Below are 26,835 nucleotides of genomic sequence, written 5' to 3' on the forward strand. Positions count from 1 at the left end.
CCAACATCAGCATAGCCTGAGAACTCGTTAGACATGCAAATTATTGGGTTCACCTCCATACTTACTAAATTAGGATCTTCACTTTAACAAGATCCCCACTGATTTCTGTATACACTACATTTCTCAAAACGCTATTTCTTTCCCCTTGGCCATCCTTTCGCTCTAACTAGTTGGCACAGTTCTGTCTTGGTCACCAACATTGAAAACTGGTGAGCCAGTGCATATTGACTACTATGTCAGGTGCAAAACATATTTTAGAACCAAAATACAGTTCCCAGAAAGGTTCATACCTTTTCTAAGTTACTAGCACCAATTGGACCCTTACAGAAAGCCCAGAGAGAAACATTGCCAGAAGCCATCGTGAGAACATGACTCTTGCTCAGTAATAATAACAGCAATAAGGACAGCCTCCATTCCCCAGTCTCCAATTTGTACACCTGTGTCTTGGGCCCTCTGCTACCCCAAGTAGGCTTTTAGTGAATATCAATTACTTCCAAGTGTCAGGAGTTGTTCTGTGGCTTTACCTAGGACAGTGCTTACAAGAAAGTACAGCTGTAAATTTTACCACCTGCTACTGAATGGAGGAGTGATATTGAATACATAATAAAAACACTGTTAGAACTACATTAGGCCTTACTGTTGAATTATTTATACCACACTGCTCTTGTAAAAGACATTCTTCTTCGTTTACCAATGCAATGGAGCTGTGTTGCAAAGGGTCAAGGAGTTCAGGCTCCAGAGAAGACTAGGTCTTATGCTCTTCCAGCTTCTAATTTTTTATATACATTGTTTAAATGATTTTCAAGGGAAGCCTTAAAAATGAGAAGCCACATTGAATTATACATAGTCTGAGGGTTATATGCATGTGTGTGTGTTACTTTTTTTTATGTTGCCTCCATTTGTTGGGTACGTTAGAGCTAATGTCATGTGAATACTGAGTATCCCACGCTTCACCAGCCAGTGGCCACAGCAAGCTTCCATTAAGAGTCCTGGTCTAATCCAAACTCCCTGAGTGATCAAATTGCTGGGCTAAAGGCTGTGAGGACCATGGTCTTGGGGAACATCTAGCTCAACTGGCATATCATAGTTTATAAAGAAAATGTTCCATATTCCACTTTGATGAGTAGCGTCTGGGATCCTAAAGGCCTGTGAAGGGCCATCTAAGTTTCTCCACTCGTCTCACCCATTTAGAAGCAAGAGAGAATGATGAAAGCTAAAGATATACGGGAAAGATTAGTCCAAAGGACTAATGGACCACATCTATCACAGCCTCCACCAGAGTGAATCCAGTACAATGAGATGGTGCCCCGCTACCACCACTGACTGCTCTGACAGGGATCACAATAGAGGGTCCTGGAGAAAGCTGGAGAAAAATGTAGAATAAAATTCTAACTCACAAAAAAAGACCAGGCTTACTGGCCTGACAGAGACTGGAGAAACCCCAACAGTAGGCTCCAACACACCCTTTTAGCTCAGTAATGAAGTCGCTCCCCAGATTCATCCTTCAGCCTAAGATTAGACAGGCCCATAAAACAAAACAAAACTAAAGGGGCACACCAGCCCAAGGGCAAGGACTAGAAGACAGGAGGAGACAAGAAAGCTGGTAATAGGGAACCCAAGATCGAGAGGGGAGAGCGTTGACGTGTCGTGGTGTTGTTAACGAATGTCATAAAACAATATGTGTACTGTTTAATGAGAAACTAGTTTGTTCTGTAAATCTTCATCTAAAATACAATAAAAAAGAAAAAAAAAAGAGTAGTGGCCTAATTTCACTTGTTCTCACTCCACCTCTCAACAAGACCTTAAATTTATGCAAACTAACCCCTAGTATCTCTGGAAGGTCACAGGAAACCTCTGCTCCCTCCAGTGCTGATGCTTCTCCTTTGGCCTTGAGTGTTCTCCTCTTAAGTTCTACTTGCTGCTGCCATGTGCTGGGCCTCAGCTCTTGAAAGTGCTCATGCCACAGTGTTTTTGATGATGTGGTGGAGAAAATGTTGCCAGAGAGATGTCATTAAAATTGCTCTTTCAGCTGCTGAAACTACTTGCAATTCCTTCCATGGTACCAAGTCGTCTGGGGTTTGGGAGGCAAATCAAGTCTACACATTCCATCCACTTACTGAACATTTTAATAGGCTTAGGCTCATTGAGCCTGACTTCATCCCTCTCTGTGAGTTCCCTCTTGGAGTGCCTCAGTGCCATGTGCAAACAGGCATAGGGGTAGCCCATGAGACAAGCCCAGATGTGGTTTCCAGCTCATCTGGTTTTGAAATGAAGTGCCAGCTTCCTGAGTGCTGCCCTCAGGTTGTCAATTCCCTTTTGAAGATAGCTAGTCATGGCTGGAACTAGGCTCACTATGCTAAAGGGATGATTTTGAAAATAGATAATGAATAGAGAAGGAAAACTCCAGTGATGGATCCCAGCAAATTTTCAGTATCATATTTTTTTGTATGAAACATAATTTACTCATTGCCATAGAGTTGATTCTGACTCATAGTGGTTAAGGGCTCTGCTGTTGGTCAGCAGGTTGAATTCCCCAGCCTCTCCTTGGAAACCCTATGTGGCAGTTCTACTCTGTCCTATAGGGTCACTATGAGTTGGAAACATAGTTAGGAAGGCAGAAATCTGAAAGGCTTTGAAAACTTTTTGTTTGCCCTATATTACACTGGCAAAAGTGGCACTATGCCATCTTGTCACAGATGCAGTATATATTATTCATATTAAAAAAGGATAGGAAAAATGAAAAAGATGTAATGAAATTCCTGAAAGAATACACTATCATTTATATTATCACAAAAATGTATGCTGTGGCCCTTTTTTTTTTTCATAAAATTGTATGTACGGCACCATGAACTTTAAGCCTGGTGGGTCTATTCATAAAGATACAGGAAGAGCGGAATCATCAAGAACATTCAAATAGAGGCGGGGCCAAGATGGTGAACTAGCCAGAAGCTTCCGCCAATCCCTCTTACAACCAAGTCCCGAAAAAACAAGTGAATCAATTATATATATGACAAGCTAGAAACCCTGAGCATCAAAGGCAAAATTAAGGAATCGGTCTGAGCGATGGGGGAGGGGAAGGTGGTGCAGAATCAGCGACCAGTGCCGAGTCTGAACAGCACTTCAGCTCTGATTCCTTGACATCATTCTTTGGCACAACTGCGGCGGGGCTGATGGTAGCTCCCTGAGTCATGGCAGCTTCAGTGAAAGAAGGCAAGCAGAGTGGTGCACCCTTGACCCTGTGGTGTGTCTAGAGCGGGGCTGGCTGCGGTGTTTAGGAAGTGGCTGCTTCAGTGAAAGAAGGCAACCGAAGAGTTGGTACCTGGACCCCCTGGTGTGATGGCTGCAGGACTAGTTGTGGAGTGTAGGACACAGCTGCTTCAGTGAAAGAAGGCAAACACAGGATGCAGCCTTAACCCCCTGGGGCAATCTCAGCGGGGACCCAGCCAGCACACACAGGCTACACATGCCTCTGGAATCTGAGATAAAACAGTGCTCTGAACACAAGATAAGTGATTTTGTCTAACTTACCACACGTGCAGATCTAATAGCTCCTTCTTTTGGAAGAACTCTCTCCTATGTATCTGATCCCTCCCCCTCTCTACCCCAGCTGGCTTCATTAACGGTTGATTTCCCTGGGCCTAAGGTAGAAACTGCTGCATTTCCTGAGCCATTCTTCTGGCCTGGGAGAAGGAATAAATTAACAAACGGGGGGGGGGGATGCTCTGCAGACCCCCTAACCTGGAAGCTCAGAGCACAAGCGGCTCCAGTCCAGGCATAAGCAATCCACAGACTTTTTCTCTCATCCCTGCTTGGATCCAGGTGGCTATTATATTGCAAGGGCAAATCCCTTTGAGGTCTGACTGTAACTGTTTCAGCTGTGCCGTGGAGAGGCAGGTTTTGGAGGTCTAATACTGCTCTGCCTATTAAACAGGACCTTCACCTACCCACAGCAGGGGCCTGAGGACTGGAGGTTCCATCCACTCCACACAGCTACTTGCGAAAGGGGTCCAAGGATAGTGGTGCCTACCAGTCCTTACAGGTATGAGCATTGGGTGCCTAAGGTACAGCTGCACAGCCTACTCACCAAAGCACTCTAGACAACAGAGATGCTCCTTCCTCACTGACACTTTGTGGAGGGCTGTCAGCCCCCTGCCTTCCTCAGAGTGTGACCCCCTGCTGCTACCAGAAACCAGTTCATATACCCATCACCACTGCTCCTCTAAGATAGTAGGTGAGAGCCTACACCACACACTAGGTGACTGTTTATCAGGACACTTGAGCTGAATCTATATAAGGATAGTGAATGGACAACTAGGCTCATATACCTGGTAAGAGCTCTAGCCATCTGGTGACAGGACATTAGTGCTTCAAAGTCTCCAGTAACCAAGTTAGCTCACTCTAGTAGCCTATTTGGCTATATCGAAACAAAACAAAGCAAGAAACTAGGACACAGTGAGCAAAAGAAAAATAATAATAATACAATAACTTATAGATGGCTCAGAGACAACAGTCGATATAAAATCACGTAAAAAAGCAGACCATGATTGCTGCAACAAACTCCCAAAAGAGAGAATCAAGGGCTCTCCCGGATGAAGATGTATTCCTGGAATTACCAGATGTAGAATACAAAAGATTGATATACACTCTTCGAGAAATCAGGAACAAGATCAGGCAACAAACAGAAAAAGCCAAGGATCACATAGAAAAAGCAGTTGAAGAAATTAAAAAGATTATTCAAGAACATAATGAAAAAATTAACAAACTGTAAGAATCCATAGAAAGACAGCATTCAGAAATTCAGAAGATTAACCATAAAATTAGAGAATTAGACAACTCAATAGAAAGTCAGAGGAACAAAACTGAGGAACTGGAATGCAGAATTTGTGAGATTGAAGATAAATCACTTGCCACCAATATATTTGAAGAAAAATCAGATAAAAGAATTTTGAAAAATGGAGAAACCCTAAGAATCATGTGTGACTCTATCCAGAAGAATAACTTACAAGTGATTGGAATGCCAGAACAGGGAGGGATAACAGAAAATACAGAGAGAATTGTTCAAGATTTGTTAGTAGAAAACTTCTCCGATGTTGTGAAAGATGAAAGTATATCTATCCAAGATACTCACTGAACCCCATACAAGGTAGATCCCAAAAGAAAATCACCAAGACATATTAACATCAAACTTGCCAAAACCAAAGATAAAGAGAAAATTTTAAGAGCAGCCAGGGCTAAGCAAAAAGTCATCTACAAAGGAGAATCAATAAGAATAAGTTCAGACTACTCGGCAGAAACCATGCAGACAAGAAGGCAATGGGATGACGTATATAAAACATTGAAGGAGAAAAATTGCCAGCAAAGAATCATATATCCAGCAAAACTGTCTCTCAAATATGAAGACAAATTTAAGACATTTACACGTAAAGAGAAGCTTAGCAAATTTTCGAGAACCAAACCAAAACTACAAAAAATACTAAAGGGAATTATCTGGATAGAAAATCAATAATATCAGATATCAACCCAACACTATAACACAGAACAGAGCAACCATATATCAACTCAGATATGGGAATCATAAAAATAAATCAAGATAAAAAAAAATGCTCAAAACAGGGAATCAGTGATGTCATTATGTAAAAAATGACAATAATCAATAAAGAAGGGGACTAAATAAATAAAGTAGGAATAGATCTCCCATATGGACAAGAAATCAAGGCAATACAGGGAGGCTCAAGTCAGGTTTAAACTTAGAAAAATGGGGGTAAATATTAAGGTAACCACAAAGAAGACTAACAATCTTACACTTCAAAATAAAAAACAAGATAAACATAAAGACTAAGCCCAAACAAATTCAACCACAATGAAAAAGGGGAACACACAATTTACAAAGAAAAATTTCTCAGCACAAGAAAGCAAGTGGAAAAATAAAACTGTCAACAACACACAAAAAAGGCATCAAAATGACAGCACTAAACTCATACCTACCTATAATCACGCTGAATGTAAATGGACTAAATGCACCAAAAAAGAGACAGAGAGTGGCAGAATGGATTAAAAAACACGATCTGGCTATTTGCTGCCTACAAGAGACACACCTTAGACTTACAGAAGCAAACAAACTAAAACTCAAAGGATGGAAAAAAATACATCAAGCAAACAATAATCAAAAAAGAATAGGCGTGGCTATACTAATTTCTGACAAAACAGACTTCGAACTTAAATCTACCACAAAGGATAAGGAAGGACACTATATAATGACTAAAGGGACAATATACTTGGGGGATATTACCGTATTAAATATTTATGCACCCAACCACAGGGCTTCAAGATACATAAAACAAACTCTAACAACATTGAAAAGTGAGATAGCTGCACAATAATAGTAGAAGACTTCAACACATCACTTTCACTGAAGGATAGACCATCCAGAAAGAAGCTCAATGAAGACACGGAAGAGCTAAATGCCACAATTAACCAGCTTGACTTCACAGATGTATACAGAACACTCCACCCAACAGCAACGAAATATACATGATAAAAACTCTCAGCAAAATGGGAATAGAAGAAAAATTCCTAAACATTATAAAGGGCATTTATACAAAGACAACAGCCAACATCATCCTAAATGGAGAGAGATTGAAACCATTCCTACCGAGAACAGGAACCATACAAGGATAGCGTTTATCACCACTCTTATTCAACATTGTGCTGGAGGTCCTAGCCAGAGCTATAAGGCTAGATAAAGAAATACAGGGCATCCAAATCAGCAAAGAAGAAGTAAAAGCATCCTGTTTGCAGATGACATGATCATATACACAGAAAAACCTAAAGAACCCTCAAGAAAACTATTGAAACTAATAGAGGAGTTCACCAGAGTTTCAGGATACAAGATAAACATACATAAATCAGTTGGATTCCTCTACATCAACAAAGAGAGTGACAAAGAGGAAATCACCAGATCAAAACCATTTACAATAGCTCCTAAGAAGATAAAGTGCTTAGGAGTAAATCTAACCAGAGACATTAAAGACCTATACAAAGAAACATTTCATAACATGGAACCTGGAAGGCACTATGCTGAGTGAAATTAGTCAGTTGCAAAAGGAAAAATATTGTATGAGACCACTATTATAAGAACTCGAGAAATAGTTTAAACAGAGAAGAAAATATCCTTTGACGGTAATGAGAAGGGGGAGGGAGAGAGGAAGGGAGAGGGGATTCACTAATTAGATAGTAGACAAGAACTAATTTAGGTGAAGGGATGGACAACACACAATACAGGAGAGGTCAGCACAACTGGACTATGTGAAAAGCAGTTTCCTGAAAAAACCAAATGCTTCAAAGGCCAGAATAACAGGGGCAGGGGTTTGGGGGCCATGGTTTCAGGGGACATCCAGGTCAATTGGCATAAAAACTGCTAAGAAAACATTCTGCATACCATTTTGGAGAGTGGTGCCTGGGGTCTCAAATGCTAGCAAGTGGCCATCTAAGATGGAACAATTGGTCTCAATCCACCTGGAGCAAAGGAGAATGAAGAACACCAAAGACACAAGGTAAGTATGAACCCAAGGTAAGTATGAGTCAGAATGGGCCACATAAATCAAAGACTACATCAGCCTGAGACCAGAAGAGCTAGATGGTGCCCAGCTACAACCGACGACTGCCATGACAGGGAGCACAAGAGAGAATCCCTGAAAGAGCAGGAGAGCAGTGGGATGCAGACACCAAATTCTAGTGAAAAAAACAGATTTAATGGTATGACTTAGACCAGAGGGACCCCAGAGCTCATGGTCCCCAGACCTTCTGTTAGCCCAAGACAGGAACCATTCTCAAAGCCAAGTCTTCAGACAGAGTTTAGGCTGGGCTATAAAACAGAAAATGATACTGGTGAGGAGTGGGCTTCCTGGATCAAGTAGACACATGAGACTATCTGGGCAGCTCCTGTCTGGAGGGGAGATGTGCAGGCCCTGGGGGACAGAAGCTGGCTGAATGGACACGGAAACACAGAGTGGAGAGAAGGAATGTGCTGTCTCATTAGGGGGAGAACAACTAGGAGTATATAGCAAGGTATATATAAAGTCTTGTATGAGAGACTGACTTGATTTGTAAACTTTCACTTAAAGTACAATAAAAGTTAAAAAAAAAAAAAAAAGAACATTCAAATATGTTCAGTTCAAAGAGTGGCTTTCTAGCAGAGATAGCTTCAATAAGATGGGAGGAAATAAAAGCTGCCAAAATAGAAGGAGAATTGTTACGAAAAGTGGCAATTCAATACATAAACTAGTGAGAGAAAAACAAAACAAGACAAAACCAGGAAATAAAAGAAAAGGGAAATGAGCAATTAAGAAGAGCTGTTGTAAATGATAGTGTTGGGGGTAGGTATGAAAGGGTAGAAAATGATTTCACTCTAGGACCCATTAAGAAATTTGAAGAAAAAACAGGCTTATGGATTTATATTCAATTAGGTTGGCCTATACTGGTCTTCCCAGGACTGCAGATACAATATAAAGATGAAAGGGTGAGAGGAAAGCAAGGGATAAAGTACCATCTACATGGCAGACCAGGACCAGGTTTGGGCCTCTCTGTAACTCACAGAAGGGGTGCTGGTTTTCCCAGCTAGGTGCCTGCCGTGGACCCGACAGAGATGATGCAGCAGGCTGGAATGCTGTTGGTCCTAAATGACATTTCCTACAATTATTGGGTATGGTAAACCGTTCATTCAGTCATTCATTTAACAAGCAGTTATAAAGCTTCTACTATACACAAGGCACCATGGGAATAATAAGTGATGACCCTGGCTTGCAGGAGTTTAATGTGTCATGGTGAACTAGGACATATACTTAAATAACTTGAATGTATTAAATGACATTAAAAGGGTGTAAAATTCTTTAGGAGTTCAGAAAGGGAGGTTATTTCTATCTGAGGGATCAGAAGAAGATTTATGGAGATGCTAGTATTTGTGCAAGGTCTTACAATTGGGTAGGAGATGGACATTGCAAGTGGGAAGAAAAGCTATGCCAATATATGGGAACAGCAAAGCAAAGGCATAGAATTGGAAAGTACAAGGCAGCTGGCTGGTACATGTTGTTAGTTGTTGTCCAGTCAACTCTGGCTCATGGTGACCTATGTGTGCAGAGTAGAACTGTTCCAAAGAGTTTTGAAGGCTGTGACCTTTCAGAAGCAGAGCACCAGGCCTACCTTCCAAGGCATTCCTTCATGAGTTCGAACTGTGAACCTTTTGTCTGGCAGTTAAGTGCTTAACTTTTTGCACCACCCAGGGACTCCTGGTACATAAAGAATTGCAAATGGGTAGATAGTTGATGTCAGGTCATGGATGGCATTAAATCTGAACTTTGTTGGTATGAATTCAGAAGACATGGAAGGTTTCTGACTAGGAAAGTGACTTAAGTAGGGCTTTAGCTGAAGGCTTTGAGAAGAGTAACCTTCTATGAGTGTGCGTGATTACCTGGAATGAAGACACCCTGGAGGCCTTCAAGGAGCACTGATCAGCCTGGTATTTCAGAGCAACATCAACAACATCATAACTGTCATTCTTTTGTTACTTTCATTTCTAAAACTAGATATTGTCTCAATTTTAAAAGTGTAGATTAAAGGACCACATGTATTATGAAGTCTCTGTTTCTTATTATTAATGAAAATAAATTCTCTATTTTTAAAAACTTTAAATATTTCCCATCTTTAATTTCACAGACAAGAGTCCTAATACTTTTAGTGTATTTGTCTAAGAAGTGCTTTCTTGTCTTTGATCACTCAAGTTGTGTTTCTCTGTGTTTTCTCTGCAGCTCTTAAATATTTCTTAAGGTGCGCTGGACTAACTCCAACAACATCTGTGGATTTTAAAGAGCCCATGAAATCATTTTATCCAAACTCTTTTTCATTTTGGAAAATTTCTTCTACAACATTTCTGACAGATTTGAATGATGGGAACCCACTGTCGTATAGGAGATCTCCACTGTGAGATATTCCAATTCTTAAATAATTCTTTGCTACTTTGAGTCCAAATCTACTTTTTCATAACTTTCCTCTTGTTCTCAGTTTTGCCTTCTGGGGTGTCTTAGTCATCTAGTGCTGCTATAACAGAAACATCACAAGTAGATGGCTTTAACAAAGAGAAGTTTATTCTCTCACAGTCCAGTAGGCCAGAAGTCTAAATTCAGGGCACCAGCTCCAGGGGAAGGCTTTCTCTCTCTTTTGGCTCTGGAGGAAGGTCCTTGTGATGCATCAGCCTTCCCTTGGCCTGGAAGCATCTCAGCGCAGGAACCTCGGGTCCAAAGGACGCACTCTGCTCCTGGTACTGCTTTCTTCATGGTATGAGGTCCCCATGTCTCTCTGCTCGCTTCTCTCTTTTATATCTCAGAAGGGATTGGCTTAGGACATTATCTAATCTTGTAGATCTCATCAATATAACTGCAGCTAATCATTTTTTTAATCCCTTCTATTATATCACAGTCAAAGTATTTGTAATACGTAGGGAAATCACATCAGATGATAAAATGACAGACAATCATACAATGGAAACCCTGGTGGTGTAGTGGCTAAGTGCTATGGCCAATAGCCAAATGGTTGATAGTTTGAATACACCAGGCACTCTTTGGAAATTCTATGGGGCAGTTCTACTCTGCCCTATAGGATCACTATGAGTCGGAATCGATTCCATGGCAACGGGTTTGGTTTGGTTTTTGTATCATACAATACTGGGAATCATGACCTAGCCAAGTTGACAGATACTTTTGGGGGACACAACTCAATCCATGACATGGGGCTACTCACATTTATTACAGAAATATATCTCGTGTACTACTGCTACACATTCACAGACACACATGCACACACCCAACTTCAAACATCTGGATACAATTTACATACTTCCAATACTCTCTGAGCCTGAGTATCCCGGTTCTCTCACCCATTTGTTGAGGATTCTTCTACCTAACTGTAAGTGGCTCCTAGTAGCACAGCACTGATGGGCTAGATTAGCTAGATAAGCTGAGCACAAAGGCTCAGTCCTTGAAGCCATCTTTACAAGGGCAAGCAATGGATGCCTAGTAAGTTTAACAGGAGTTCTGTGTGAAGTCTCATTGCTGACTTTGATGGCCAGTTCAACTTGCAAGTCTTGGCTTGAATCCTGGACTTGCCTACTCACAATGTCATTTTCCAGGTTTAACTACTGGCAGTGTCCTTGACCAGACCATTTTTGGGCAACTTTTTAATTTTTTTTTTTGTAATTCTCCTCTTTCTCTGTTCCTAAATTCTGCCCCTGATTTAAAACCTCAACTCTTGTCCAACAGATGACTTTAATCCATAAAGAATTTGGGGTATGTTACATTTGCAACACTCTTTAGACTTCCATTTCTGGCAGTTCAGTGGAGGGAACACAATGAATGCCTTCCCACTAAAAAAAAAACTACAAAATAATAATGAGTAAAATTCATCACTGAACCTCAGGATAAACTGTTTCTTCAATTTTGTTTTCATGTTTTGTTGCTAATGGTTTTCCCAAATGTAATATTTGATTGTCTTTCCATAGTATTAGAAGAAAGTATTGACACATCTTTGTATTCTTTAGGTCCTTTGCTCCAGAAAGCTTCTTCCCTGAATGAGAACATTTGCTGATGGTGCACTCTTATATGCAGCCTAACTTTTAAGCCATGTTTTATTTAGCTCTTTGAACGTCACACCGTTTTCTAGCTTCCAAATTTTTCTCCTAATAACCTATCCATTTGTGAGACTATTTCTTCCTTCTACGTATGTGTCCTTTTTTAAATTTGATGTTGTTAGTTGCCTTTGAGTAGATTCTGACTCATGACAATTCATGTGTGCAGAGTAGATCACCAGGCCTGTCTTCTGAAGTGCCTCTGGGTGGGATCGAACCACCAACTTTTCTGCTAGTGGTAGTTTTGAGGTAAGAGAAGAAGTGAACAGGTATACTCAGCTGCTTTTGTTTAATCTCCGTAGTGAAATCAAAGTTTTATTTTGACAGTCTAGAAGATAGCAATTATACTTAGAAAAGCATAGTGTAAGACTTACTTGAGTAGGAGAAAGAAACCCTGGACTGTGGTTGTTAAATGACTAGGGAAAAAAAAATCTTAAAAGATGTGATGTTCAAAATTTTAAAAACCATGTCCACATTTTTTTTCGATACACCTCCCTTGAAGAGATGGATCTAATTTCCCTCTCCTTGAGAGTGGGTTGGACTTAGCGACTTGCTTCTAATGAATAGAATAAAGCTGAAATGACAGTATAGAACTTTGAAGATTAGATTATAAAATACAGTGTAAAATTCTCTCTCTCTCTTTCTCTGTCACAGTTTACTCACTCTGGGGGGAAGTTAGCTGCCATGTTATCAGAAGCCCTATGGAGAGGCCCTGATGGCTACTTCCTAAGTACTTCAACCAACAGCTATGTGCGTGAACCTTCTTGGAAACAGATCCTCCAACCCAGTCAAGCCCTCAGGTAACTGCAGCTCAGCCCTGATCAATATCTTGCATGCAAGCTCATGAGAAACCTTGAGCCAGAACCACCAAGCTAAGCTACATTGGGATTCCTTACTAATAGAAACTGTGTGAGATTAACGGCAACAACAAACAAAGTACCTTGTTTTAAGCCAATAAATTTTGGAGCAATTTGATAATTTGATACACGGGAATAGATAGCTGATATATATATATATATATATATATATCCCATTGCCACCTCATAGCAACCCTATAGGACAGAGTAGAACTGCCCCATAGGGTTTCCAAAGAGCAGCTGGTGGATTTAAACTGCCAACATTTTTGGTCAGCAGCCGAGCTTTTAACAACTGCCCTACCAGGGCTCTCTCTCTCTCTATATATATGTATATATACAGAGTCACTATACCAAAAAGAATTGGTCAGTGTTCAACCATTTCAGGAGGTAGTACATGATCAAGAACCAATGGTATTGAAATAAAAAGCCCAAGTTGCAGTGAAAGGCATTGGTGAAAAACAAGACTCCAGGAATTCACTGAATACCAACAAGCAGATGCAACACTAGAAGCACTCACTCATCTATGCCAAGAAATTTGGAAAATAGCTACCTGGTCAGCCACCTGGAAGACATCCATATTTGTGCCCATATCAAAGAAAGGTGGTCCAATAGAATGCAGGAATTATCCAACAATAGCATTAATATCACATCCAAGTAAAATTTTGCTGAAGATAATTCAAAAAAGGTTCCAGCAGTACATCAACAAGGAAGTGCCAGAAATGCAATCAGGATTCAGAAGAAAATGTGGAACAAGAGATATTGGTAATGTCAGATGGATCTCGGCTGAAAGCAGAAAATACCAGAAAAATGTTTACCTGTGTTTTTTTGACTATGCAAAAGCATTTGCCTATGTGGATCATAACAAATTATGGATAACATTGTGAAGAATGAGAATTCCAGAATGCTTAACTGTGTTCATGCAGAACCTATACATAGACCACAAGGCAGTTGTTAGAACAGAACAAGTGGATACTGCATGGTTTAAAATCTGGAAAGGTGAGCTTCAGGGTTGTAGCCTTTCACCATACTTATTCAATCTGTATGCTGAGCAAGTAATCCAAGAAACTGGGCTATATGAAGAAGAACGGGGCATCAGGATTGGATGAAGACTCATTTACAACCTGCAATATGCAGATGACACAAACTTGCTTACTGAAAATGAAGAGAATATGAAGATCAAAGACCACAGCCTTCAGTATGGATTACACCTCAATATAAAGAAAACAAAAATCCTCACAACTGGACCAATAAGCAACATCATGATAAACGAAGAAAAGATTGAAGTTGTAAAGGATTTCATTTTACATGGATCCACCATCAACACTCATGGAAGCAGCACTCAAGAAAGCAAAGGATGTACTGTGTTGGGCGAATCTCTGCCAAATACATCTTTAAAGTATTAAAAAGCAAAGATGTCACTTTGAGGACTAAGGTGTGCCTGACCCAAGCCATGGTAATTTTGATTGCCTCATACACATGTGAAAGCTGGACAATGAGTAAGGGAGACCAAAGAAGAATTGATGCCTTTGAATTATGGTGTTGGTGAAGAATATGGAGTATACCATGGACTGCCAGGAGAATGAACAAGCCTGTCTTGGAAGAAGTACAGCCAGAGTGCTCCTTAGAAGCGAGGATGGCGAAGCTTTTTCTCCTGGACTTTAGACATGATATCTGGAGGGATCAGTACCTGGAGAAGGGCATCATGCTTGGTAGAGGATCAACAAGAGAGAGGAAGATCCTCAGTGAGATGGACTGGCACAGTGGTTGCAACGATGGACTCAAACATAACAATGATTGTGAGGATGGCACAGGACCATGCAGTGCTTCGTTCTATTGTACATAGAGTCTCTATGAGTCGGAACTGACTTGACAGCACCTAGCAACATAACAACAACATACGAATTAAAGAGAAATTCGAGTGATGTGGAAAGAATAATTGGCAAGACATTGACCAAATATAACCTTTTAAAACAAAGTTGAATAATAGCACTTAAAAATAACATGTGTTTAAAACAGTATATATCCAACTTTTATTCACATGCACATACAAATCTACCTATCCTTTATTTATGAATACACAAGTATCTACACCTTAGCAAGTCATAATTCATGTATTATTTTGTGAAAGGATTCACATATTCTATGGGAGAAATCATTTAGGGTCAGATACTATATCAAATGTTTTTCTCACTGGTAAATAATATTATTTTATAGACATTTGTGGACAGAAGTGTTTTCTTCCACTGGGCTGAAACCAGAATCTGGCTAATCTCTCTGATTAACTGAAGTAATTTTTGAGAATAAGCACCTGTTATGGATTGAAATGTTTCCCCCCAAAATGTTTGTCAACTTGGCTATCACATGAGTCCCAGTAGTGTGTGGTCATCCTCCATTTTGTGAGCTGATGTAATTATCCTATGTGTTGTAAATCCTCTATGATTTTAATGAGGCAGGAGTTGAGACAGTTATGCTAATAAAGCAGGGTGCAATCTACAGGATTAGGTTGTATCTTGAGTCAATCTCTTTTGAGATATAAAAGAGAGAAGCAAGCAGAGAAGGGACCTCATACCACTAAGAAAGAAGCACTGGGAGCCAATCATGGGTCCCTGCATTGAGAAGCTCCTAGACCAGGGGAAGATTGATGACAAGAATCTTCCCCCAGAACCAACAGAGTGAAAAAACCTTCCCTGGGAGCTGTCACCCTGAATTCTGACTTCTAGCCTCCTAGACTGAGAATAAATTTGTTTGTTAAAGCCATCCAGTTGTGGTATTTTTGTCATAGCAGCACTGGATAACAAAGACAGCACCTTTTTTTATTTTTTAAGTTGCCAGTACTTTGTTTTAAGTTTATGTCTTACTCAACCAGAAAGCATACAAGGAGTACTTCAAGATACCTTTTATTAATACCACTGTAACGAACTTCTTAACGAAGACAGGAGAGAAAATAAACATTTGTGTACATACAGCTATTTCTTAGCACTACACAAAATTTTTTTAAAAAGTCATCATCATTTCTCCTTATTTCAGACAGAAAATGTATTTTTATGAGTTTTATAAAAATTTTATTATTAAAGTCACAAAGAGCTTCCACTCTTACTGCTTAACAGGCTGATGAAAACATCAATAAGCACCAGTGGAAAAGGCAGAAAGGTGAGCTTCATGAAGCCCTCAGCCCTTCTTCTTAGGACAATGAACTTTCCTAAGGTATAACAGCAGTTGGCTCTGAAATACAGACAAATGCTCCACATCCATTCATTTTATTGCAACATTTATGATCTTATTTTTCTCACATTTTCCACCAATTCTTTTGTCTTGTGTGAGAACAGGCGGGTATGGGTATATCTTAGGGCCGCTTTTTTGAAAAAGCTAGTGAATGTCTCCAGATACGTGCTACCCAGCTGCCTCTTCACCTGTGGCGGCTCCATGGCTTATTAACTAACAGCGAGTACTGCTTCTCCCTGAGGCTATTCAAGCGAGTTTCCCTGATAATAAGGTCTGTTCAGTTCAGATTTTCTACACAGTTTGTCAAGTAACTTCAACTTGAAACACGATTTCCCATTTACTTATCCCAAATCTATTACTCATCATTTCTTCTGAGTCAAAGAGTATAAAGCTTCTTTTGGTCGTTGAATTTGTGTAGTCTGAAGAGTAACATTGGCTTCTATTAGTCATATAAACATATATACTTGTTCACGACTTTTTACAGTACAAATAAAATGATAAATTGGCAATGATCAGGTAAATTCAAGCTAGATAAGTAGTTAATTCAAATTCCACAAACTTATTGTGTATTTGACTGTTGATTTGTTTTCAGGAGCCTATAACCAAGTTGTTATGTCTCTTCCCCACCAAATGTCTGCTTCAATTTGGTTTCTGTAAACCTGCCTTGACTTCACTGACCCTGTGGATATCAGCAGGTTTTAATAAAAGATGCACTTGGAGGGTTAGTAACCACACACCTACACATGGAATCATAGGTCAGGTCTAAGCATATATGGCTACAATTTTCAATCACATTTGGGATAACCTAGAATATTCTGTCTGGATAGTTTTTGTTGTTTGTTTGATTTTATATCCCTCATTCTGAGAATTAAGTGTTGTCAAGAACGGAAGCCTAGACCAGGAATCTGAATCCCCAGGCCAGTTATGAGATCTGGTTACCTCTTCCTCTCATCCATTGGTTCAACAAGTATCTATTGGATGCTTCATGTGTGCCAGACACTGTCCCAGGTGCTGAGCATGTAACATGAATAAAACAGATAAAGATCTTACTCTTATTTAAGATAAAATCTCTCTTTGCTTTGGTATTCTTAGTTTTAATTTGAAAATAGTACCAGTCCTCCTTGCTCTAATACATGGGTTGGGATGTGGGAATGAGCTGATGTGTATGAAAACACCCTGGAAATATAAAGCCTTATGCAAAGCAAAGCAGGAGCTTATCCCTAGAGACAAGTAGACTTTTACTATTCCCCCCCTTGCAGAGTTGTTTTTAAATAACAGGTGGTGATTCTCTCTTCCCTCCTGACTGCCACCACCCTCAGAAATGCTACACAAACAGCCCATTCTTTTAACCATAATAACAATCCCAGACCCAGTGCCGTTGAGTCAATTCCGACTCATAGCTACCCTATAGGACAGAGTAGAACTGCCCCATAGAGTTTCCAAGGAGTGCCTGGAGGATTTGAACTGCCAACCCTTTGGTTAGCAGCTGTAACACTTAACCACAAAAAAAAAAAAAAAGGCACATATGCAAGTTGTCATAAAATGCTTCACATGTTTTGGGATGGCTCTTGGGCTGGGAAATGTCTGTGTTATTCTGCAGCTGCTGTTTCTGCTTCTCAAACTGAGGTTGACCGGGCCGTAGACAGTGGCCTATGAATTAGCATGCAGTCAATATCAAGACCATGCTTTAGTCTCAGTCCACTGTAGGTCAGCAGGAATGATTAAATACTTGTGAATACCCAGTTAGTCCAGACAAAAAGTGTATGTGGTGTTTATAAAATGAAAGCCCCAAGATAAAAATGACAGCTCTGAGGAAATCCACAGTATGCAACAGTAGAAGGTCCAATACTTGTGGATAGTGAAAAGTGATCAGGCACATGTGTGTCAACAAGTAACTGCCCGCCACAAGTGTGCAACACACTGTGACCATCAGTCAGCGTCCTTTGGAAAACGGAGTAAGCATATCAGTCAGTAAGGCCCAGGAATCACTTATTAATTCATATAATTGACATTGTCTCTATTAGAGGACTTGACATTGTCTATATTAGTTTTTGTTTATTTGTTTGTTCAATTTGCCATAATGTCAATTCCAACTCAAGACCACCCTGTGTGTGTAGGAGTAGAACTGTGCTCTGTAGGGTTTTCAGTGGCTGCTTTTTGGAAGTAGATGGCCAAGCCTTTTAAGGCACCTCTGGGTGGACACAAACCTCCAACCTTTCAGTTAACAGCTGAGTGCGTTAACTGTTTGTACCACCCAAGGAATCCATATTAGTTTCATATTTAGTATCAGTTAGACATTTTTAAATAAAATTAGAGGTAACAATGCAAGATACATGGAGAGCTTACTGAATATCTTCTATGTACCTAGCACTAGAATTTTTTTTTCCTTTGAGGAATTTTGCTAGTGTAGGATCTCTTCTTGGTAAGATTTTATCCTCCAGTGAAAGGAGAGAATCATGAAGAAAACTCCGTCACTATTCTTTTTTTTTCTCCTTTTTTTTAAATTGAACTTTAGATGAAGTTTTACAGAACAAACTAGTTTCTCATCAAAGAGTTAATACACATATTGTTGTATGACAGTTAATAACTCCACAACATGTCAACACTCTCCCTTCTCAACCCTGTGTTCCCTGTTACCAGCTTTCCTGTTCCTCCTACCTTCCAGTCCCTGCCCTAGGGCTGGTGCGCCCCTTTAGTCTTATTTTGTTCCATGGGCCTGTTCAACCTTTGGCTGAAGGGTGAACCTCAGGAGTGACCTCATTACTGAGCTGAAAGGTGTCTGGGGACCATCCTAACACTAGAATTTTAACAGGAGTATGAAGTCACAGAGTCTTTCAGAGAGGGAAAATTGATTAGAGAAACATCACTCAGAAGGAAATTCAAATACAAATTATAAAAGATAGAAATTGTACTGAGATTACCAAATAGAAATTACTAGAGTAATGCCTACATTTTAAAAAAGTACTAATAGTGACATAAACATAAATTGACACAATAAATAATTCTGTGCCTAAAAGAATTCTTAATTAGGAAGAACATTAAGATACTTTTCAAAGTACAGCTTATAAAATACAAAAATCACCTTATGGAAAGTAGAAATTTTGTTTAATGTCAGCAAAAACTTGAAACTCAAGAAACACAAAATATAGTCTTTTTTTCCTATGATAAAAGTAAAATATACCTATAGTAGACAATTTGGGAGGCATAAAAAATGAAAGGAAGAAATAAATCAACCATGTGTCCAACACAGGAGACACATTGTTGTATGATTATTTTTAACATTGTAGTGAATGTATAGAGCCCTGGTGGCACAGCAGTTAAGTGCTCTGCAGCTAATACAAAGGTTGGTGGTTCACCAGCACCTCCATGAGAGAAAGATGTAGTAATCTGCTTTCATAAATATTAACCAAAAAAACAAAACCCATTGCTGACAAGTCAATTCTAACTAGAATTTCCAAGGAGCAGCTGGTGAATTTGAACTGCTGACCTTTTGGATAGCAGCCTGAGCTCTTAACCACTGTGCCACCAGGGCTCCTGATAAAGGTTACAACCTTGGAAACGCTATGGGGCTGTTCTATTCTGTCCTGTAGGGTTGCTATGAGCTGGAATCAACTTGACTGCAAAGGGTTTATTTTTTGGATTTTTTGGTGAACGTACCACTTATTCAATTATGTATCCTGTATTTTTCATTTAACAGCAAATGTGGGACAAACATTTCTTCCTATTTCTACTTTTTGCTAAACCCAAAAAGAAAAAAAAACCCAACAAACCCTTTTTTCTTTCTTGTTGCTAGTTGCTGTCAAATCAGCTCTGACTCATGGCTACTCCACGTACAACGGAATGAAATGTCCAGCCCTGCACCATCCTCATGATCACTGGCATGCTGGAGTACATTGTTGTCTGCTAACCTAGGGATAATATTCTCGGCTAATTTTCAGAAGAAGATATCCAGGGCTTTCTTCCTAATCTGTCTTAGTTTGGAAGCTCTGATGAAACCTGTCCACCATAGGTGACTCTGCTGGTATTTGAAATACTGGTGGCATAGTTTTCAGCATCATAGCAGCAGGCAAGCCACCACAGTACAACAAACTGACAGATGGGTGAAGGTATTTACACTGCTGTGGTTGTTGTTAAGTGCTTTTGAGTCGGTTCTGACTCATGTTGGCCTTTTATGACAAAGTAGAACTGCCCCATAGGGTTTCTAATGATCAGCTGATGGATTTGAACTCCTGACCTGATCTTTTGGATAGCAGACAAGCTTTAACCACAATGCCACCAGGTCTCAGGTATTTATACTAGCTCTCCCCAAAACTGTAAGAAAACCAAAGTTACCTCTTCTTTACATATGACCTTTGCTTTCAGTCTTGGGAGTTCTTCATTAACTGCAGAGCAGAACAGCTTATTGTCCACCTGCTGACGGAGCCTGTCACAACCCCAAAAGAAATTGTAAAGGTGATGTCAAGCGCGAGGATGATCTTTTGAGTATATACTATGTTAATAAAGCATCATGAGCTTCAATATTAAATATTAGCTTAAATCATTACCCTTTAACCTATTCAGAAAACTGTTCACTTGATTAACTTGAGCTGTGAATTTGAAAAAATTATGAACCTATTTTCCTATGTTGTATATTAACAATTTAATTTTTTTACATAAAATGATTACAAAAAATATATATTTTACCTTTCTGAAATAATTGTGTTAAATCACCATGTGAGTTCCTATGATTTAAAAAAATCTCAATGAAATAAGAATTTTTTTTTGGAACAAAAGGAAATGAATCAATGTTCACTTGTTCCTAAAAGGGGATAATTCTTTATCTTTTCACATTTTCTAATTTTGTATAAGATTTATCTAATTAAAGGATATTTTCAGCCAATGTTTGTTTTAGAAATAGTAATGGTTGATTGTCTTCCATTTATTACAATCCAGAAAAATTTGGCATTTTGTTTCTGGTGTAATACAATTGTACTGTAGTGAAAGATCATGATGGAAATTTTTCTCAAAAAGTCATTGAATTTTTGGTTTTTATAAAATAACCAAAATTTGAGAACATGTTGAAAAAATATAATGCTGTGTAGTTAGGTGGGGCTAAAATACATTTTTTACCCAATATGCATTGGGTCTGCAAAGATAATGTCATTAATCCAAACCCAAAGTGAAAAGGGAGGTGACCCAGAGGTAGCAATACTTCATCAGAGTCATTAAAAAAATACAATACTCTCTCATGGAAACTTTGCACAACATTTGCAGGAAACCATTCATTTCAATGAAAGAAAAATATAAAATGAACTAGGAAATAAAAAGCTTTAACTCTGAATCTCTCCACCATGAAGGTTTACTTCCTATTGTCCCTGTGACCACTGAGAAATGATCTCAGAAAGTTCCAGACACTTCACCTTCCTTGTTCACTTGGCATTTTAGGGAACATTCATGTGTAGTGTTTTTGATGAGATAATCATAGAGAAACATTAGCTTAATTCCCCTTGGGTCTTACGCTGAGTTCCCTAAAGAAGCAAAGCCGGTGAAGTGTGTGTGTATGTATATATATAGAGAGAGATTTATATCAAGGAAATGGCTCATGTGGTTGTAGAGGCTGAAAAGTTCCAAGTCTATGGGTCAGGCTGGAGGTTTCTCCTGATTACATACCTACAGGGACTGGCGAACTCAAGATCAGCAGGTCAGACAACAGGCCTCTGGCTCACAGGCTGTGGAGGCCTACAAATCCCAACATCAGCAGGTAAGCTGGAAGGCTGCTGGCTCACAGACTGTGGAGGCTGGCAAATCTCAAGACTGACAGGTAAGCTGCTAGTTCAAGTCCCAAGAACTGAAGGTCAGATCAACAGGAGCCAGCTACAGGATCCAGAGCAAGGAAAAGCCAGTGAGCTTTGCCACAAAGTCCACCTATGTTGGATGCAGGCCACATCTCCAAGGGAACTCCCTTTCAACTGACTGGCTACTCAGCAGATCTCATTACGGAGGTTATTATGTTATATCAGATCTCATCATGGAGATGCTTAAATCATTATATGGCTGCTAAACTACGTTATAACTGCCAAACCACTGAGACTCATGGCCCAGCCAAGTTGACATACAACCTTAACGATCACACCATGAAAATGTACCTATAGCTTTTTTGCTTAACACCATTAAGCTTATATCCTGAATTAAGAGGGTTTGGAGGAGCATGTTAAAACAGTGGTAAATATTCAATACAGAGGATTTAGAAAATACAAACACATATGAAAAAGAAAATTAAAATAATTTATAATCTCCACCAAAAAGACATAAACTGTATAAACATTTTGGTCACCATGAATGTGTGCGTGTGTGTGTGTGTGTTCAAGAGAAAGAGACACAAGAGACACTGTGGACTCTGTGTGTATCTTTGTGTGTGTGTGTGTGTATGTGTACGTGCTCATCTGTGTTTACCCAGTCTTTCTTTTTATGTATATGTAAATTTTGTTGTTGTTCATAACTGGGATTTTACTATTCATTACATATTATTTCAATTCATTACATATTAGTATTTTTATATTAAGAATAATAATTCCATTGCATGGAGGTATCATGGCTCATTTAACCATTCCCCATTGGACACTTAATGTTTATCCCATCTTTTCTCTATCTTAAATAACATTGTTATAAACATCTTTGAGTAAAATCTTTTGCACATCTCCAATTGTTTGCTTCCTTTTTTTTTTAAGTTATTAGAGGTAGAATTGCTATGATAAGAAACAAAAACAACCTCAGCAACACAAAAAAAGCACTACAAAATTTCAGCAATAGACTCACACCTATCAATAATCACATTGAATATAAATAGCTTAATGCACCTGTAAAGAGACAGAGAGCAACAGAATGGATAAAAAAAAAAAACAGAACCCATCAATATGGTGTCTACAAGAGACACACCTTAGACACAAATACATAAATATAATAAAAATCAAAGGATGGAAAAAATATATCAAACAAACAGCAATGAAAAAAGAGCAGGAGTGGCAATACTAATTTCAGATAAAATAGACTTTAAAACAAAATCCAACAAAAAGACAAGGGAGGACATTAGATAATGATTAAAGGGACAATCTACCATGAGGACATAACCATAATAAATATCCATGCACCCAATACATATCTCCATAATACATAAAACAAACTGAAAAGAGAAATTGACTGTTCCACAATAATAGTAGGAGACTTCAACACACCTTTCTCGGTAAAAAACAGAGCATCTAGAAATAAATACAGAATACCTAAAGGCCACAATCAACCATCTTGACCTCATAGATCTATATGCAACAATCCACCCAACAGCAGCAAAGTATACATTCTTTTCTAATGCACATGGAACATTCTCCAGAATATACCACATCTTAGGCCAGAGAGCAACCCTCAATAAAAGTGAAAACATTGAGATAATACAAAGTATCTTATCTGATCGCAGCACCATAAAAGTAGAAAGTAATAATAGGAAAAGGAAAAAAAAAAAGCCAAATACATTGTGCTGGAAGTCCTAGCTAGAGCAATAAGACAAGAAAAAGAAATAAAGGGCATCCAAATAGGTAAGGAAAAAGTAAACTCTCCTTATTCGTGGATGATAAGATACTATACATAGAGAACCCCAAAAACTCAGAATCGATTTGACAACAGTGGATTGGGTTGGCTGGGTTGTTATGTAAGTGTTGGTTTTTCCACATTTAAAACGTTTGTCACAGAGTACAGGATATTGCAGATGAGAGCTGCCATGAAGGTTATAACTCAGCTCCATTGCATAATAGAGGAAGAAAGGGAGATCCAGAAAAATCAAATCACTTGCTCGGCATCACACGGCTAGTCAGTGGCCACATTGGCACAAAAACTCAAATCAGTACTCCCATTTCAAAGTTGCTTTAGATATACCACGCGATGCAAAGTTTTGTTCTATTCTGGAATTTAGCTAAGAGGCATGAGGTATGTGCTTATATATTAAGAAAGTTGTTACATCTCCATGTCATACAAGTACTTAGATCACAAAAGTAGTGGCTTTCTTGTCTCCCGTGCTTCTTCTTAGAAATCAAAACACAAAGTGCAATAAAGATAAAAAGAACTCACTCCTTCCTTAACAGAACTGTCAGATTCGGAGATATATTTTCCCAAAAGAAGTCCTTGGAGACTCTTCATTTATGTTGGCAAGTAAATGTTAATTTTTTTGTTCCAAAACTTCCTACATGTCAGAACATGAAATTTAAAATTTCTCCTTTTTTTTAATTAAAAAAAAAAAAAAACCTGTCCTTCATAAATACAAAAGTGGAATTTTTTCCAAAGTTCAAGTCAAAGAGATAGTATTAGAAATAAAATCAGACCCCACAGAAATATTGCAAGTGAATGGAAACATTGCTATGCCAAGGTCTCCCAGCCAGAAAAATGTCATAGGAGAAAGGAATTGTAGTAACATGTTTACAGCCTAACTTTAACCCTCCTATGATGGGTTGGATTGAAATAGTTCTACTCTTGTGTATATCATATTTGATCTGCTCTCTTCTGGCCAACATGGCGCCATACACAGAAGCATCATGCCATCCCTCCATAGCAAAGACCCAAAAAACTAAGCAAAATAGAGACATGTCAGTCCTGGAGCCTGAAGTGTCAAATGAGGAGATAAAAAACTCAGGCAAGCACCGAACGGAATAAGAAACTGACAGAGAATAAGGAGTGAGGAGAGATACATGCAGAGGTCCACAATCAGCTAACACAGCATGGTTTTGCCATCGTGGACTCCTGTCGGAGACCAGTGGACAGGGAGCATGGGAAGGCAGCTTCACAGAGCAAGCAGTAGGAAACAGAGCACCCAGTACCCAGCAATACAGACTTTCCTGCCCCCCATCCTTCCCTGCTACTATAATTCTGCACTTTCTGGCTGGCTGTGGTGGCCTGGCTGGCTGGGAAGTGCAGAGTCGGTGCTGCTTGGATTCATCCCACCCACATCAGAGATCAGGGGGCCGGGAGTACAGGAAAGCAGCTTCACAAAGTTGCCAGCAGCAGACAGAGCAGCCGGTAACCAGCATATACGCTTTCCTAACCCCACCCTTCTCCGCCATCCATTTGGCCTTCTCTGCTTCCCACAGGCCAGTATTTTAGCCAGGAGGCAATTGCTTCAGCCTCAGGCTGCTTGGATTCACCCCACCAACGCTGAATGCCATTCGTCTGTAGCTGGCATTGCTTTTTTCCGTTTCTTTTGGTTTCTTCCGTGCTTCCCACCACCTCACCCTGGTTTCTTTCAAATGCCTGGCTCTGTGTGCCATCTTTGCTTCCTCTTGAGAGGCTGTGAAGCAATGCTCGACTGGGAAACCACTCCCCTGGCCAGAGACACCCGGCCTTTGGAATACTCAAGTTTTTTTTTCTTTTTTTTTGCTTCACTCTGTTTTGTTTATCTGTTTGTTTTCTTTCTATTTTAGCAGCTTGGGAGCCCCTTCTAGCTGGGCTGAACTGCACGGCGTGGCCGCATAAGTAGGATCCCTGGGGGCATTTCTTTTTTTCTCTCTCTTTTTTTTTCCTTTCTTTCTTCATTTTTCAGTTCTCATCTCTCTATACTTACCTTCTTTTCCTGTATCCGGAATACCTGGCACTGTGTGATCCCCTCTAGCTAGGCTACATTGCACAGCCTGGGAGCCACTTTCCCGGTTTTTGCAGCCACATCAGTGGGACCCTTGGGGGCTTTTCTTTTCTTTCCTTCCAGAAATTATACAAAAAAAAAAATTAGAAATAAAAAAGATAAACTCTTGTTTAAGATTTCAGAAATAGACAGTGTCATAGATGGGCTGAGGAGCAGGTCTGAAATGATGGAAGACAGGATCAGCAAAATTGAAAAGAAAAACTTGGATACAACTCTGTTTCAGGAAAAATCAGAAAAAAAAAGAACAAAGAAACATGAAGAAACCCTGAGAATCATGTGGGATACAATCAAAAGCAAAAACTTGTGAGTGCCTGGAGTTTCAGAATAGGTGGAGAAAACAGAAAACACAGAGAGAATCATTGAAGATTTGCTGACAGAAACCTTCCCTAATATTATGAAAGCTGAAAAGTTGACCATCCAAGAAGTCCAAGAACCCCATATAGGATAGACCCCAGAGCAAAATCACCAAGGCGTATCATAATCACACTCGCTAAAACCAAAGACATAGAAAAAATCCTGAGAGCAGCTTGAGAAAATAAAAGTCACACACAGAAGAGAACAAGACTAAGCTCTGATTATTCTGCAGAAACCATGCAGGCAAGAAGGAGATAGGATGACATATATAAAAATTTGAAAGAAAACAATTGCCAACCAAGAATAACATATCCTGCAAAACTCTCATTTAAATATGAAGAGGAAATTAGGACTTTTCAGATAAACAGGAGTTAAGGGAATATGTAAAAACCAAACCAAACCTACAAGAATTATTAAAGGAAGCCCATCAGTCTGAGAACAAACAATATCAGAACACAACTTGAATCTAGGATGCAAGATAGTACCAGCCAGATACCAACCTAGGAAATGAACTCTCAAGGACTATCCAAAACCAAAAGAATTGCAACAGGGAACCAGAGAGGTTAATCTGTAAATGAAAACAACATCAGAACAATAAAAGAAGGGATGAACAGTATATGTATAGAACTTTCTAATGGAGAGGAAGGCAGGCGATACCAAGTAAAAATAGACTGGTTCAAACCTAGGAAGATAAGGGTAAATTTCAAGGTAACCACAAGGAAAGTTAACAAACCTACTCATCAGAATAAAGAAGAAAAACACAAAGTCTCAATAAAAACAAAATTTACAAAAACAAAAGAAATGAAAAAGAAATCCACAAATAAAAGTGATTCACCACAGGAGATTAAGAGGAACAAAGAAAATGTCAACACCACACACAAAAAAAAAGTGCTACAAAATGAAAACAATAAACTCACACCTATCAATAATTACACTGAAAGTAAATAGGCTAAATGCACCCATTAAGAGACAAAGAGTGACAGAATGGATAACAAAACAGGATCCATCAATATGCTGTCCACAAGAGATACACCTTAGAAAAAAGATGTAAGTTTATTAAAAACCAAAGGATG

The sequence above is a fragment of the Elephas maximus genome, chromosome 19 (assembly GCF_024166365.1).
Source record: "Elephas maximus indicus isolate mEleMax1 chromosome 19, mEleMax1 primary haplotype, whole genome shotgun sequence".
In the NCBI taxonomy this organism is placed as follows: Eukaryota; Metazoa; Chordata; class Mammalia; order Proboscidea; family Elephantidae; genus Elephas; species Elephas maximus.